Raw genomic sequence first — 15,465 nt, 5'->3', positions numbered from 1 at the left:
GGAGTGTGGATGGGGAAGCAGCTATGTTCAATGTCTCTACCTCCAGCATTCCAGAGTCTGGGGGAAAGTCCATCTCCCAGAAGTGGGGTGCACCCAAGGGGCCTGCTCAAACACATCTGGAACTCAGCAGCAGAGCTTCTTGCAGCGCACACCTGAAGAAATTCCAAACCCACTTCAACCCTCTCTCAACCAAAATTAATCTTGTGTGTTAGAGTTGATACGCAACTCTATGTTCTGGGATATAAACAGTTCCTCCTTGAGCTGTTGTTAAGCCCCAGCACTCCTGAAAGCAGTGAAGCCAATCCTGATGATAATGCTCCACTTGGCATTCTCTGTTTTAGGACAAAAGTTGGCCTCTCATGGCCTCTGGAGGAAAAAAAAATGGAAAGCTCCTTGAGGGGACCACCTAAGTTCCACTCACCTCTAGCCTTCCCATTTAGTATACTTCTTTATACACAGGGAATATTTTCCAAATATTTATTCAATTAATTATATTGGAATTATTTTTGGAATGAATACTTGCCTTCTCAAAGAAGTTCACTTCTAATATATTTAAGTCTGATAAACTCACATCTTTGTTAAAGTCTCTCCCTATGGCTAAGAGCAATACTATCCATTATTAATTTCAAATTTAACCAGCCTCAACTTCCAAACCAAAAACAAAGAAATCTGAAATCCCAGGACATTATTCCAACTAAATGGAAATTTTCTACATGCTCTAGATTTCTCCTATCCAATATGGTAACCACTAACCACTTGCGACTATTTAAATTTTAATTAAAGAAATTTAAAATTTAATTCCTCACTCTCACTAGCCACATTCTAAGTGCCTAACAGCCGTATGTGCCTATCTTACTGAACAATGTAGGTATTGAACATTTCCATCATTCTTTTGGTCAGCACTGCTCCCAATGCATTATAAATCTTGAAAATCCAAAGAATTCTTAGCTTGCAGCCAGTATCGGATCATCAGAGTGCCATAATTAAATTTAAAAATACACTGCTCCTTTAATTAAAACAACAGAAGGAAACACTCTCACTGATGAGTAGAGAGAGCTTTTATAATAATAGATTTGTCTCATCACAATGAAAAATTTAAATGCAGCAAAATTCTCATCTATCTCTGGTTGCCAAAATTAATATGCTATGCAGAGGGCAATGCATACTTGGAGTCATATGAATCCTCTCTTTGGACAGATAACATTTCTGGTTAATGGTCATTTAGGGAGCTAATTTTTTACATAACCCTTAATGTCCTAGGCTGAGTAGAGTATGCAAACATCTAGGAAATTTTCAACCCAGGGATTTCAATCAAAATGCATGCATATAAAACCAAAACATCTAAGTCTTCTAAGAGCTCAAAATTTTAAGCTAGGAGAAGGGAGCCATGAATATGTTAAGAAACTATGTAAATTAGAACAAAGGAAGCCTCTAGGTGAGCATCCTCCCTCCCCCTCCCACTAACTGCCAACATTCCTTAACAGACTAAACACACATATAGGGAGTTAAAGAAAAGGGATCTTCTATTTCTTTTATAGAGTTTGAGGACATTGAGACTCCCAGGTAAAAGTCCCAGGCAGCAAAGTTACAGCTCTGGAATAAAAAAGATCTTCTCCCACAGTGAAGCAATGAGAAGGATAACAAGTGTGCAATGAAAAATAAATCAAAACCCAGATGGATAACAATATACAGAAGGGGAAGCCCAGGGGTAGAAAAACAAGATAACTTATCCAAGAGTGTCAAGGTATAAACCAATGCACTGGAGTTTGAATTTTACACGTTTTTGTAAGTATTTGTGTGTTTTCATTGGGTTGTCCATGATACTGTCCAATAAATTAGGCTTTAATTGCCCAAGGTCATTCACCAGTTCTCTCCTGAGATATGCTCTACCTTAAGGACTACTCCCAAGGATCACAACTCCACTTTGTTTTCAGCTCAGTTTAATGCTGGATCCTAAGGCCTAGGACATCCTACTAACATAAAGATCAAAGGAAAAACATCCCTAAAATATTGCCAGGAGGGCAGCTAGAGATACAATGGGCGATCGATCAACAATTGGGAGCTTTAGTGATGTCAACTTTTATCTTACCCAGTCTCCTCCACAATATCTCCTGCTCCTTAAACAGTGGTTGTCCTTTCATACCCGACTCCTTATTCTCATGAAATCAAACTGTATTTTCTCCTTTGTACATACATGTTGTATGACAAGTCAAGAAATCCTTAGACCACGATGGGTAGAACCATATTAGACTCACCTATTGACCTTGACTTTTTACTGGAAAATTTTAAGTGGTAAAAGTTTCATCAAGGTAAGAGTGGAATAAATGAGAAACATTTTTCCCTCTACTCTACACATTCATTATTTCAATTCTGTTGCCAACTGTTTGTAATCTTTTTATACACTCTCAGGAACTCAAGAGAAAACAGCCCATGAGTCATTCTCCCAACAGCATATAAATGATGAAAAATATATTATCAAAAAATATATATTATCATATGCACACTATCATTCATTGAAATTTTTATTTAGCTGTTTTTAATAAAAACCCCTATGATCATCTATATTTTAGGCATGTTACAAATTCTAGTAGATCTCTTAAAATTCAGAAGAAAGTATGTGGACCAAAAAAAAAAAAAATTACTGTATCAGCCTTCAGAAAGAGTTAAAAGGTTTTTTTCTTTTCTTTTTTTTTTTTTTTAAAAAAAAGGAGAGTCCCAGTGGCTCAGCAGTTTAGTGCTGCCTTCAGCCCAGAGCATGATCCTGAAGACCTAGGATCGAGTCCCACGTCGGGTTCCCTGCATGGAGCCTGCTTCTCCCTCTGCCTGTGTCTCTGCCTCTCCCTCTCACTCTCTCTCTCTCTGTCTCTCATGAATACATAAATAAATAAATATTTTTTAAAACATTTATTTATTTATTTGGGAGAGAGTGAAAGACAGCATGAGGGGTAGGGGACAAGGGGGCAAGGGGATGATGGGAACACACTCCCTACTGAGCATGACCTGAGCCAAAGGCAGAGGCTTAACCAACTGAGCCACCCAGGCACCCCTAGAAGGTTTAAAATATTTAAAACAAAATGTTAAAATGCTTAAAATATTAAAAACAAAATATTTTAACTGGAATTTATCAGACTTTCTAAAAATTTATTCACTGAGACATTAGAGAAGAAATTAAATTTTTAAACAAAGACAATTTTTTAAAGTAAGCAATCTTACAAAATGTTTATCTAACAGAATCCAGGCATACTGGCTACAGCATCTCTATTGACATACCTAAAAAACCACAAATTACTATGAAATAGGTCTGGAAACATGTGGCCCACGTAGAAAAGGTCTTTAACAAAGAAAGAATTCTTTCTAAATTACGTCGGTACTCACAAGGTAGAACAACTGGTTATAGATGCACAGCATTAGTCACATACTAAGTAATGCCCTTACTAATAAGAGAATATGTCTGAACAGTACACTTCTTTTTTTCTTTCCCTAAAAAACTTAATCAATAGAGGTTAGAATTGAGAGGCATATGGACTAGTTCCAAGATATAAGAGGATGGATACAGAATGAAATTATCGTTAAATATTAACTAAAAGTCACACACGCAAGAAAACATATACTGTGCATCACAGTTTTAGGATGAGGTGAAGGAAAAGAGGCACGCAGCCAGGTTCCTATTAACAATAAGATGAATCTCTGTTTGGGATCCCTGGGTGGCTCAGCGGTTTGGCACCTGCCTTCGGCCCCGGGCCTGATCCTGGAGTCCTGGGATCGAGTCCTGCATCAGGCTCCCTGCATGGAGCCTGCTTCTCCCTCTGCCTGTGTCTCTGCCTGTGCCTCTGTCTCTGTCTCTCTCTCTCTCTCTGTGACTCTCATTAATAAATAAATAAAATCTTAAAAAAAAAAAAAAAGACTAATCTCTGTTCAAACAGGGGAGGACGGCAGAGGAAAATCTTGAAGAAGGGTCAGAGCTCTAGGCTCTAAGTGAAGTGAAGGATCCTTTAGACTCGGGGAGTCCCAGCAGACACATCCAGCCCAGGTCTCAGCTTCAGGTAGAAGGGGGAGAGAAGGGAAAAAGGTTCTTTCTGATCCATTCTCTCAACCATGTCATCCACGAAGGGTCTACATTAAGACTTCTTTCAGGCCACCTGCGTGGCTCAGTCGGTTAAACATCTGCCTTTGGCTCAGGTTGTGATGTCAGGTTAAGGGGATAGAGCCCTGTGTCAGGCTCCCTGCTGAGCAGGGAGTCTGCTTCTCCCTCTCCCCCTGCTCCTCCCCTTGTTCAAGCTCCTTCTCTCTCTGCTTTCTCTCTCAAATAAATAAAATCTTTATTTTTTTAAAAAATATTTTATTTATTTATTCACGAGAGACACAGACTGAGACAGGGAGAGGCAGAGACATAGGCAGAGGGAGAAGCAGGCTCCATGCATGGAGCCTGATGTGGGACTTGATCCCGGGACTCCAGGATCACACCCTGGACCAAAGGCAGGTGCCAAACCGCTGAGCCACCCAGGGATCTCCCAATAAAATCTTTATTTTAAAAAAAAAAAAAAAAAAGACTGCTTTCAAGGTCAACTCAGCAGGCAGCCTGGCATCAGGAGGGCCTCTGATTCTAATACTCTACCCCCACATGTGTGCTAGCTAGTGCATGTCTGCAGCACAGGGTTTAACATGCATACCCTGCCAGAGATAACATACAATTCTTTTCAGTATCATTATCAGTCAATTAATCACAAGTACTACGGAATCAATCCCAGGCTGCTGTGAACAGAGCCCCCTAGAGTTGAGTAACATTGCAGCCCTAAGACACCTGGTCAAAATCTCACATGCGCTAAGCAGCTCCATGGAGTTCTGCTTCCAATATGCTCCATGGATTCAATATCACTTATTTCTCATTGTAAATTATTAAATTATTATTTAATAGTTTACTCAATATTTTGTATAATTTATAATTAAGTTATTATCCTATATTAAGCTATTATTCAAATTCAATTATTAAACTGCTTTTCAGTCTTTGTCAGCCTAGTCAAGGTGGTTCCATCCTCAAGAGATGAAACACTTACCAAAGAGAATATGACAAGGCTAAGGTGGCAATCATCCTGGTTTTCCTATTGACTGTGCAGGTGATAGCACTGGAAGTCCTGCATCCCAGGAAATCTCAGTCCCAGGCAAACCAGGACACTGGCCACCCTAGATAAGATCCAGAAGTTGGTAACTACCAAGATAATATTGCCCTAAGAAGAGTACATACAATGTAATACCAATAGAGACCCATTTCCACCGCCTTCTTCTTTGCATTCTAACAACAACAACAACAAAAACTGGAAAGCTAAATTCGTGACTTCCCAGACTACCTGCAGCTAGGGGATGGCCATGTGACTCAGCTCAGGATAATGAAATAAAAGCAGAAGCCCCTGGTGGGAAGGGGGTTGCCTCATTTCCTGAATAAGAAGGAAAAGCCTCACCAAGAGAAGGCTTTTGCTGTTACCCTTGGCCCATTCCCTCTGTTCCCATGAAGAAGTGATGCCTAAACACAAAGCAGTTACTTTGTGTGAAGGAGACAGAGCAGGAGATGAGCAGAAAGCCTTTATGCAAAGGCCCTGTGTCTGGATGGCACTGTGGCAGCACAGGCAGCTGGCTGTGTGCCCCAGGGTTCCTCCCCACGACTGCTGCCAAGAGGACAAAGAACTCCTGCACATTCTATCTCCCCTGAAGTTCTCCATTATTTGAAGTGAACATATCCCTAGTTTATATCACCTGTGAGACTTCTTAAGAGTCAGCAGGCCACTCCAGGCTTAAAAGGTACTCATAGGAAACAACGTAAAAGAGTAAATTGTTTTTTTTTTTCCAGCAGGTATGTATATTTTACCAATAATAAAGGGGGGGGAGGCGATCAGGGATGAATAAGGCTTGGGTCAGACATGGGATAGGGGTGTTTGCTGGGTATAACAGCTGGGTAATTTTTTAAAAGCTGTAAGGGAATATTTTGTTTTCCACGGCCCCAAACCAGGTGTGAATGTCAATGCTACAAACCGCAAAATGGCCTCTTCAAAATGCCAAGGAACTTTCCTGAAATGTTCCTGTTTGAGTCAACAAATGCTTTTTCTTTTGAAGCTACAATAGATACTAATCTTTCCACTTTGCAGATGAGAAGACTGTGACTCCAAGATAAAGTAAAAGGGCCAGAATCACATAGTTCAAAGGTGGAAAAGCCAGCATCCAGTCTAGCATGAGCCCAAAGACTCCCCCTCCCCCTGCCTCTGGCAGGGGCATGTGGAACATGGACTAGGACACCCTGAAAGGTGCACCACTCTGCCTGACTGAGGAGAGGGTAAGTGGAGACTACACAGTGGCAGATATAATTTCATCATGATTTCTTTAAAAAAAAAAAAGTGTTTTTAAACAAGTTTGATTGCATTGTAAAGAGGCTTTTTACTCTTAAAGACTTAAAGATTTATATGTATAAGATAATGAGATGTATTGTGAATAAAAGTAACATTTCTTTTTTTTTTTTTAATTTTTATTTATTTATGATAGTCACACAGAGAGAGAGAGGCAGAGACACAGGCAGAGGGAGAAGCAGGCTCCATGCACCGGGAGCCTGACGTGGGATTCGATCCTGGGTCTCCAGGATCGCGCCCTGGGCCAAAGGCAGGCGCCAAACCGCTGCGCCACCCAGGGATCCCAAAAGTAACATTTCTATTAAGATATTTACTAATACAGGGGGCTAGCTGGTGGCTGGTTTGCTCAGCTAAATCACGGGTTTGATCCCTGGAATAGGCCAAGAGGGTAACAATTTCCATATTTAATAAAAATTTATTTAAAAAAAACTATTTACTAATACAATTATTACTTAAAGGGAACAAATTGAGAAGTAAAACTGCTTCGAATACACAGTAACAACGAACAGGCCCACTTCCTAGGCTACTCCTTGACGTCGGTATTCCCAGAGACCAGTTCTCTCCTCTGCAACTGTCATCCCTCACAGACTCCTGGCTCTCATCCCACACAATTTAGATTAGAAATGTCTCTGCATTTTGATCCATCCTCTCAACCCACACAGATGCTGCTCTACACCGGTTCTCCCTTACCTCACTTAGCATCACAATCCCTGTCACCAATCTCTCCAACCCACAATTGATGTTTCATGCTTCCACCTGTTCTGTACCTAAAACATAAACCCTTCCTCCTGTGCTTTAAAGCCTACTTACAGAATAAGGTCCAATTTTTTTTTTCCTGGACACAACTCTACTGTCTTCACAGCTTCATCTCCCACACAACTTCCCAGAGCCATACACTCTATTCGGCCATCCACTACTTACCATTGCTCTTACATGCAATCTGGGTCACATCTCCAAAACTCTGAGCTTGCTGTTCCCTCTGCCTAGAACGTCCTCCCCACTTTTGGGCTATCTGGTGCACTCTGATACTAACTTCAACATAAAAGTTCCTCCCTCTGCAAAGCCTCCCCCCTCAATACAAAATTCTCTTTTGTGCTCTCAAGGTGATTCGTTCACAAGCCCAGGCACTCAGCATACAACATTACCATTAGCTGTATGGTTCATTTACTGATGCATCCACCCTACTAGACCCCAGCTGACCACTCTACTATACCCATATTAGGTCCTCAGTGAATAAATATGGAATATCTGATGAATTACTAACTGTAAGTGAACCCCATGAATCCTAAGCTTAAAGGAAAGAGTTCTCTTACTCATTTCTATATTCCTAACATGAACAAATCTGAGATGCCCAATAAATGTTTGCTAAACTTATTATAATAAAAGCCCCTTGCAAAAACGTCTCCATTTAAAAAAAAAAGTCTCCATTGGGGCACCTGGCTAGCTCAGTCAGTACAGTATGCAACTCTTGATCTCTGTTGGGCATGGAGCTACTTAAAAATAAATAAATGAATGAATAAATAAATAAGTAAATAAAACAACACATCTCCATTGAGTTATGATTTAATGTCACCATTTTCTGTGAACTGAGAAATAACATCATTGAAGGAAACTTCAATACATGTATTTCTGAGTTGTCTGAAATTTTTCTTTTTATATAAAAGCATGCTTTTTTTAATTTTTTTTTTGAACAATCAGGTATTTCCCTTTTAGGGAAGAGGAGAGAAGAGGGAAGAAAGATTGTCAATTGTGTTACTCACTGTTGACTATATAGGATTAAAATTCAAAATAAATTGCCTTTAAATTCAGAAAAAGCAGGGAAAAAAATTATCTTCTCAAATCTCTGTCTCCCCGTCTGAGAATTAAAGTTTTAAACCACATCATTCTCTCTTCTCCTTAGCTTCTAGGATATTTAGAACCAAATTATTCATTCCAGACACAGGGCTTATCTGTTCCTTCATCTTAATTATTTTTGATGCTTTGAAAAACAGATTAGTATATTAAATATATTTTAATAACCTAAGTGACCTAAAATCATTTTGGGATGCAGGCATAGTATAACCGCCATGTAATAGCTGAAATTAGGCAGACACTTAATGCAGCTTGATCAAAACTACAGTAAAGCCTTGAAAAAAAAAATTATCTCTGAAATCTTGGCAAAATCATCCCCCCTTTTTTAAATTATTTCAATGAATTTTAACTAGCTTTCTCATATTAATTGGGATCTTTAAACCATTACATATTTAGACATCATTTAAAATCTTCCTGTGGAAAGCAGTAGACTACCCATATTGACACACAAAACCTTAGCTCTACATTATTCTTTTCCCAGAAACCCTTGTGGTCAGCTTAATTTTGCTTTGGAATAAAAGGTCTACTTAAAGTGAGAAATAATTCTGTGTGAGAACTACAAAAGCAGTAACTCCTGAAAATAAAATTCTGTCTTGATACTTACAGATGCCTATGAAATATACTACAGAAAAAAAAAAAAAAAAAAAACAGAAAGTGAAGATCAGCTTTTAATAAAACAAGACTTTGTGTGAAAAAAAGTAACACCAGTCACAAAGAAAGAACACTTATATAGATCTTCCACATTCCCTAAGTAACAGAGGAGACACGCTCCTAAGAAGTTGAGCTTATTTTTCTACTGCCATAGCAGAAACATGGGAGATACATTTACATTTTCGGAGTACTGTTGACATGAAGTTCCAAGTGTAAATATTTGTTCCCTTTTGGTTTATAGATTTCACGATGATAAAATTCTGTGTATAGAGCCACTAATTAAAAAAGAATCTATTTGCCTAGTAGGATGCTTGAGGTTGTATGTTTATTCAAGATGAATAAAATGGTGCACACTAGTAAGAAATGGGAATTAGAATTTTGAACTTTATTGGTTTAACAAGTTCCTCTTGGGAAGGAAAAGAGAGTTCATTTGTCAATTCTAAGAAGCTCCTTCAGATGATAATTTGTGTGAAGATGTGGCAGTTTAGTAAAAATGACTGTCTCTCCCTGACCTTGAAAGTAAAGAAGGATGATGTGTGATCAAGAAATAGCAAATTAAATGTTTTTTAAAAAGGAGACCATTTTCCATTATTTTGATTTTTAGGCTCACTTACTATCACCATTTAATGGCAATCTAGTAACAAGGTCCCCTCAATTGTTCAATATCGCTTTAATATGCTACTCAGGGAACCAGCTAAACAACATTGATTATCACATAACACATTCAGATGAATAGCCAGCACTGCCACTATCTTTCTTCTCTACTAATCTGGAATCTAGACCTTAGGCCCAAATTGATTTCTTATAATAAGCACCACTGCCACAAACAAGTCACAGTTATTGAGTTTTTACTATGTGCCAGGGACTGTTTGAAGCACTCTGTGTATTAACTAATTTAATTTACCAAACAGCTCTGTGAAATGAGTACTATTATCACCAATTTATTAAATACAACATTTTAAAATTAAAAACACATATATCTTACACAGAGGAGTAAGCTCTCAAGATAAGTAACTTCCCTTACTGCTAGTAGGTGCAGAGCTCAAAAGTGGGGAGTCAATTCTACATAAATTGATATTAAGCCCTCCTTTCTCCCCTCCACAAGCACCTTCTCTAGGCTTCCACATGGCTTTCCATGGCTTAGCTCAAAAATCCTTTGTCACTGTCTTCCTTTCTCTTACCCATCCTGGGAATCTGGCCTCGGGCCTCTGCTCTTCTGATCTGCACTTTTCCCCAGCTAAGCTTAGTTAGGTAGGCTCATCAGCCCCATTCCAGCTATACACTCAGGAGTATCAGATTTGTATTTCTATGCTCACACCTCTTACCCAAGATCCCGACTACCAAACTGAACACACGGAGTCTCTATATGGATGTCCAAGAGGCCTCTCAACTTCATGACCAGATAAAGAACTACAGATTTCTTTTTCTCTCAAATCACATTTATGCATCAGCCTCCAGCCCTCCCTACCAGTAAACAGCATCATTATCTACCCAGATTCATCCTTAAGTCCTTCTTTCTATATTCTACATTCAATCCATTACTAAGTCCTGTTGGCTTTATCTCCAAAGAAGATATCTTAGATCTGACTTCTTCTCCCTTCATTCTCCTCGGATTCACACACTACAGTTTCAAGGGCCATTTTTCTGAGGTCCCAATACCTGTGGCTTGTTTTCAGCTCACGATTTTCACCTAGGCTGTTGCTTCTGCTTGAGACTCTCTTCCCTGAGGCAAAGCAGTATCTTCAGTTTTCACTCGGGTCTGAACTCCAATGCCACCTTCCCAGACCAGTCCTACTAAATCTTTAGAGCACCTATCACTTAATACAACTGAGGGAATATTATGGTTTTACTCAGTAATGTGCTTAAATGTAAGCTTCTTGAGGGTCACATCTGTCCTGCTCATTCCTCTACCGAGAACAATGCCTGGCACACAGCAAGCACTCAACACATGTTGACTTTAAGACTGAAAGGATGACTATGAGGTCAACTAAGAAAACACTGACTTATAGCCCATCAATCATTACAGAAATAAACAACACAAGACAGCCAACAGTAGCCACCCATGTGAGTTTGTCTTTTGCTTTCTTATTCCCATGGGAACTGCAAAACCTCTGTTTACAATAATCCTCTGCATGGCTTTCCAACTTTTGACTGTAACTCAAAGTAAAAACTGCATTTTACATAGTGATCTAGTATATACATAGATACATATTGAACTAAAACAAGTTGCATGAGACCTTACTTACCCTTTCTACACAGGACAAGCTGTTTATTCAGTGTGTTTGTTTCTTTAAAGATAAAGTAGCTATTCGCTACATTGATTTCACAACCACCTAATGGGAAAGAATTCAGTGTGAAGAGCCCTGATCTCACGCTTGTATTTTGGTTTTTCTGGGTAAAGTAAGTAAATTTAAAAAAAATTTTTTTTTTTTATATAGTACATTTTCTGCCTGTATTTGCTACCTTCAAATGAATTGCTTCTCCCCAAGCCTTCCCTCACCTGTGAGACAAATCCCTCTGGTAACCACCCATAGAGGAGCTGACTGGACTAAACGGATTGGGGGGAAAGCTGTTGGAATTCAGTCCATAACCATCAGGGAGCCCCAAAGGGCAACTTCTACGTCCCCCTCTTCCCGCTGGCCACCACATCCAATCCATTAGCAAGCTCCGACGGTTCCACCTCCACAACACATTTCCGATCTGTCCTCCCCTCTCCCTCTCTACTGCAACACCAGTGCATGGCCATCCTCCTAGTGTCCTCCTGCCGGCAGGACTGCCTCTCCTGCCCCCATAACTTCTCCCACACACAGCAGCCTCAGTGACCTTTAAAGTTTTATTCTGAAAAACTTTCAACCCTACAGAAAAGTTGCAAGAAGATTACAATAAATACACATATGCCCTTAACAATTTGCCACCTTTGATTCTTCCTTTTTATTCTGAACCATTTGAGATAAGCTGCAAAGATCATGAACCTTCACCCCTCTTAAGAATAAGGACATTCTCTTCATAACCACAATGGACTATCAAATTCAGAAAATGTAACGTTGATATGATGCTATTATGGTGCATAGTCAAATTCTGCCATTTATTCTAATTCTGTCTTTTAAAGCAACTTTCCCCTCACACACACACTCCAGAAACACACGTTTCACTTAATTGTCACATCTCTCAGTGATGTTAAAAACACAAACCAGATTGTATTGTTCGCCAGCTTTAAACTCTCTGCTGCCCTGCCATGGGTCTCTCTGCTTCAGCTACATGAGATGCTTTTTTCTTCCTCAAACACAAGTACTGAAGCCTTCCCTCCCTGAGCTCGTCAGCTCTTCCCACAGCCGACCCCTTCTCATCCTTTCATCTCTCCTCGGGAACTTTCCAGAGCATGATGTGTACAGCCTCACTTCTTGGTTTTTCTCTTCCAGCTGGCTCGTGATTTCCTTCATGTCACTTAACACAGTCTGTGATTACCTTCTTGGTTTATTTGCTTATCGTCACCTGTCCCAGTAGAATAAAAATTCTATGAGAGGAGGGGTGTCTCTGAGAACAGTGCTTGGCTCAGAGTATGCATTCAATAAATATTTTTGAATGAATAGAGGAAAGAATAAATAAACTGCTAAAAAAAAAAAAAAAAAAAAAGAAGTGGCCATGTAAATGACATCACTGGGTAAGGCTGCATGCTGATAGGTGCAAGTCAGTAAAACCCCTTCTCTCCCACAAGGACAGTACAGTATGCAGTCACACCTGGGAAGCATTCACCATTAACTCTCACCCTAATGGTTTAGCAGACCAGAACAAGGAGTTGTACAGTGCTGGAAAGATACACATCCTCAACTTGAAAGGAAAGCCCACAGTGGTATAAAGAAAGGTCTGGCTCTGCAGTCAGAAGATGAGGTGGGACCGCTCAATGTCTGACCCTAACTCTCTGGACCTCAATCTCCTCAGATGTTCAGTGAGGATAATGTCCATTCCTCAGCCCATTTGAGAGGAGAAGGTGCTACAAGACATTGAGTGGCAGGCCCTTTAAACCTAAAAGGAAAATAGGCTTCTGAACAGAAGTGAGGAGGAAGTAAATTATGGCATATAACCAGGCAGCAGTAAATAATCCTTTATTACTGGAGCGCTTGGGTGGCTCAATCGGTTATGCATCTGATTCTGCATTTCAGCTCATGACCTCGGGGCTGTGAGTCCAGCTCCACGCTAAGGTGGAGGCTGCTAAAGATTCTCTCTCCCTGGGATGCCTGGGTAGCTCAATGGTTGAGCATCTGACTCCAGCTCCAGGCATGATCCCAGAATCCTGGGATTAAGCCCCACATCGGGCTCCCTGCATGGAGCCTGCTTCTCCTCCCTCTGCCTATGTCTCTGCCTCTCTCTCTTTCTCTCTCTTATAGATAGATTAGATAGATAGATAGATAGATAGATAGATAGATAGATATAGATAAATAAATACATACATAAAATCTTTAAAAAAAAAATTCTCTCTCCCTCCGCCCTCCCCCTGGCCCCTGAGTGTGCACGTGTGATTTCTCTCTCCCTCGCTCTCAAAAAGAAAAAAAAAAAGAACCACCTAAACACCTCTCATAATGAGCACTGGGTAATGTATAGAATTGCTGGAATCACTATACTGCACATCTGAAACTGATACAATACTGTATATTAACTATCTGGAATTATAATAAAAAACTAAAACAAAAAACAAAAACACAAACAAGCAACCAATCAACAACAACAACAAAAAGTCCAGGATTGTGTCTGGCAGTCTAGATACTCAGTACTTCCCTTCTCCCTCCTATTTAGCTCTATTTGGACCCAGGGCAGAGAGCAGCTCCAAATATACAAGTAGACAATAATACACCCTAAAGACAAAAGCTGCTTCTGGGCACATGGGCTCCCAACCTTGCAACATTTCAGCAGAAGCAACATGATCATTTGTGAGGATTGTGCAGAAGGGATTCAAGCATGGGTTCAGCTACACGGCTTGTAAAGTCTCTTTCAACTCTGATATTCTATAATTTTTTTTTAAATTGAATCAAGTATGCCCCTGTGATAGGCAGCATGGATGATAAAAATTAAGTTTAAGACATAGTCTCTATCTGCAGAAAAAGCATTTGACAAAGTACAACATCCACTCATGATAAAAAATCCTCAACAAAGTAGGTTTAAACAGAACATACCTCAACATAATAAAAGCCATATATGAAAAACCCACAGCTAACATCATCCTTAATGGGGAAAAACTAAGAACTTTACCTCTAAGGTCAGGAATAAGACAAGGATGTCCCCTATCAACACATTTATTCAACAGCATACTAGAAGTCCTAGCCTCAGCAATCAGACAAAAAAAAAAGAAATAAAAGGCATTCAAATTGGTAAAGAAGTAAAGCTTTCACTATTTGCAGATGACATGATACAGAAAATCTGAAAGACTCCACCAAAACACTGCTAGAGCTAATAAATTCAGTCAAATCACAGGATACAAAAGCAATCTATAGAAATCTGTTGCATTTCTATATACCAATAATGAAGCAGCACAAAGAGAAATTAAGAAAACAAATCCGGGGGACCCCTGGGTGGCTCAGCAGTTGAGCATCTGCCTTCGATCCAAGGCATGATCCCAGGAACCCAGAATCGAGTCCTGAGTTGGGCTCCCTGCATGGAGCCTGCTTCTCCCTCTGCCTGTGTCTCTGCCTCTCTCTCTCTCTCTCTGTCTCTTATGAATAAGTAAATAAAATCTTTAAAAAAAAGAAAGAAAACAAACCCATTTACAACTGCACCAAAAATAACGATACCTAGGAACAGACCTAACCAAAGAAGTAAAAGACCTCTACTCTGAAAACTATAAAACACTGATGAAAGAAATTGATGACACAAAGAAATCCCATTAACTGAAAGAACAAATATTGTTAAATATGTCCATACTACCATATGTCCATATTTCCATATGTCCATATGTCCATAAATATGTCCATACTACCAATTTATAGATTTAATGTGATACCTATCAAAAATACCATGGCATTTTTCACAGAACTAGAACAAACAATCCTAAAATTTTCATGGAACCACAAAAGACCCTAGACACCCAGAGCAATCTTGAAAAAGAAAAGCCGGAGGCATCTCAATTCTGGACTTCAAATTACATTACAAAGGTGTAGTAATCAAAATAGTATGGTACTGGCACAAAAACAGACACATAAACCAATGGAACACTAGAGAAAACCCAGAAATAAACTCACAATTATATGGTCAATTAATCTTCAACAAAGCAGGAAAGAATATCCAATGGCAAAAAGTCTCTTTAACACAAAGTGTTGGGAAAAAAACTGGAAGACTACAGGCAAAAGAATGAAACTGGACCACTTTCTTACTCCGTTGTAGTAAGGTAGTACCATCTCTGACATCAGCTGTAGCAGCTTTTTTCTAGATATGTTTTCTGAGGCAAAGGAAGCAAAAACAAAAACAAAAATCGGCACTTCATCAAAATAAAAAGCTTCTGCACAGAGAAGGAAACGATCAACAGAACTAAAAGACAGGCTACCGAATGGGAGAAGATATTTGCAAATGACACATCAGATAA

General features: G+C 39.5%; 1 protein-coding gene and 1 long non-coding RNA gene across 7 annotated transcripts in view; one reads left to right on the top strand and one right to left on the bottom strand.

The window, feature by feature from the left end:
* KAT6B (lysine acetyltransferase 6B) overlaps nucleotides 1–15,465 on the bottom strand; it is a 186,751-nt gene that overhangs the window by 129,661 nt on the left and 41,625 nt on the right. The gene's annotated exons all lie outside the window — the stretch shown is intronic.
* On the top strand, nucleotides 1,457–8,897 carry LOC140632053 (uncharacterized). Its single transcript, XR_012029560.1, has 2 exons — nucleotides 1,457–1,785; nucleotides 6,138–8,897. It is a non-coding gene; the product is annotated as an uncharacterized lncRNA (long non-coding RNA).

The sequence above is a fragment of the Canis lupus genome, chromosome 4, assembly GCF_048164855.1.
Source record: "Canis lupus baileyi chromosome 4, mCanLup2.hap1, whole genome shotgun sequence".
Lineage (NCBI taxonomy): Eukaryota > Metazoa > Chordata > Mammalia > Carnivora > Canidae > Canis > Canis lupus.
Note: the sequence above shows the minus strand (reverse complement) of the source record. Positions and strands in the feature narration are given on the sequence as shown.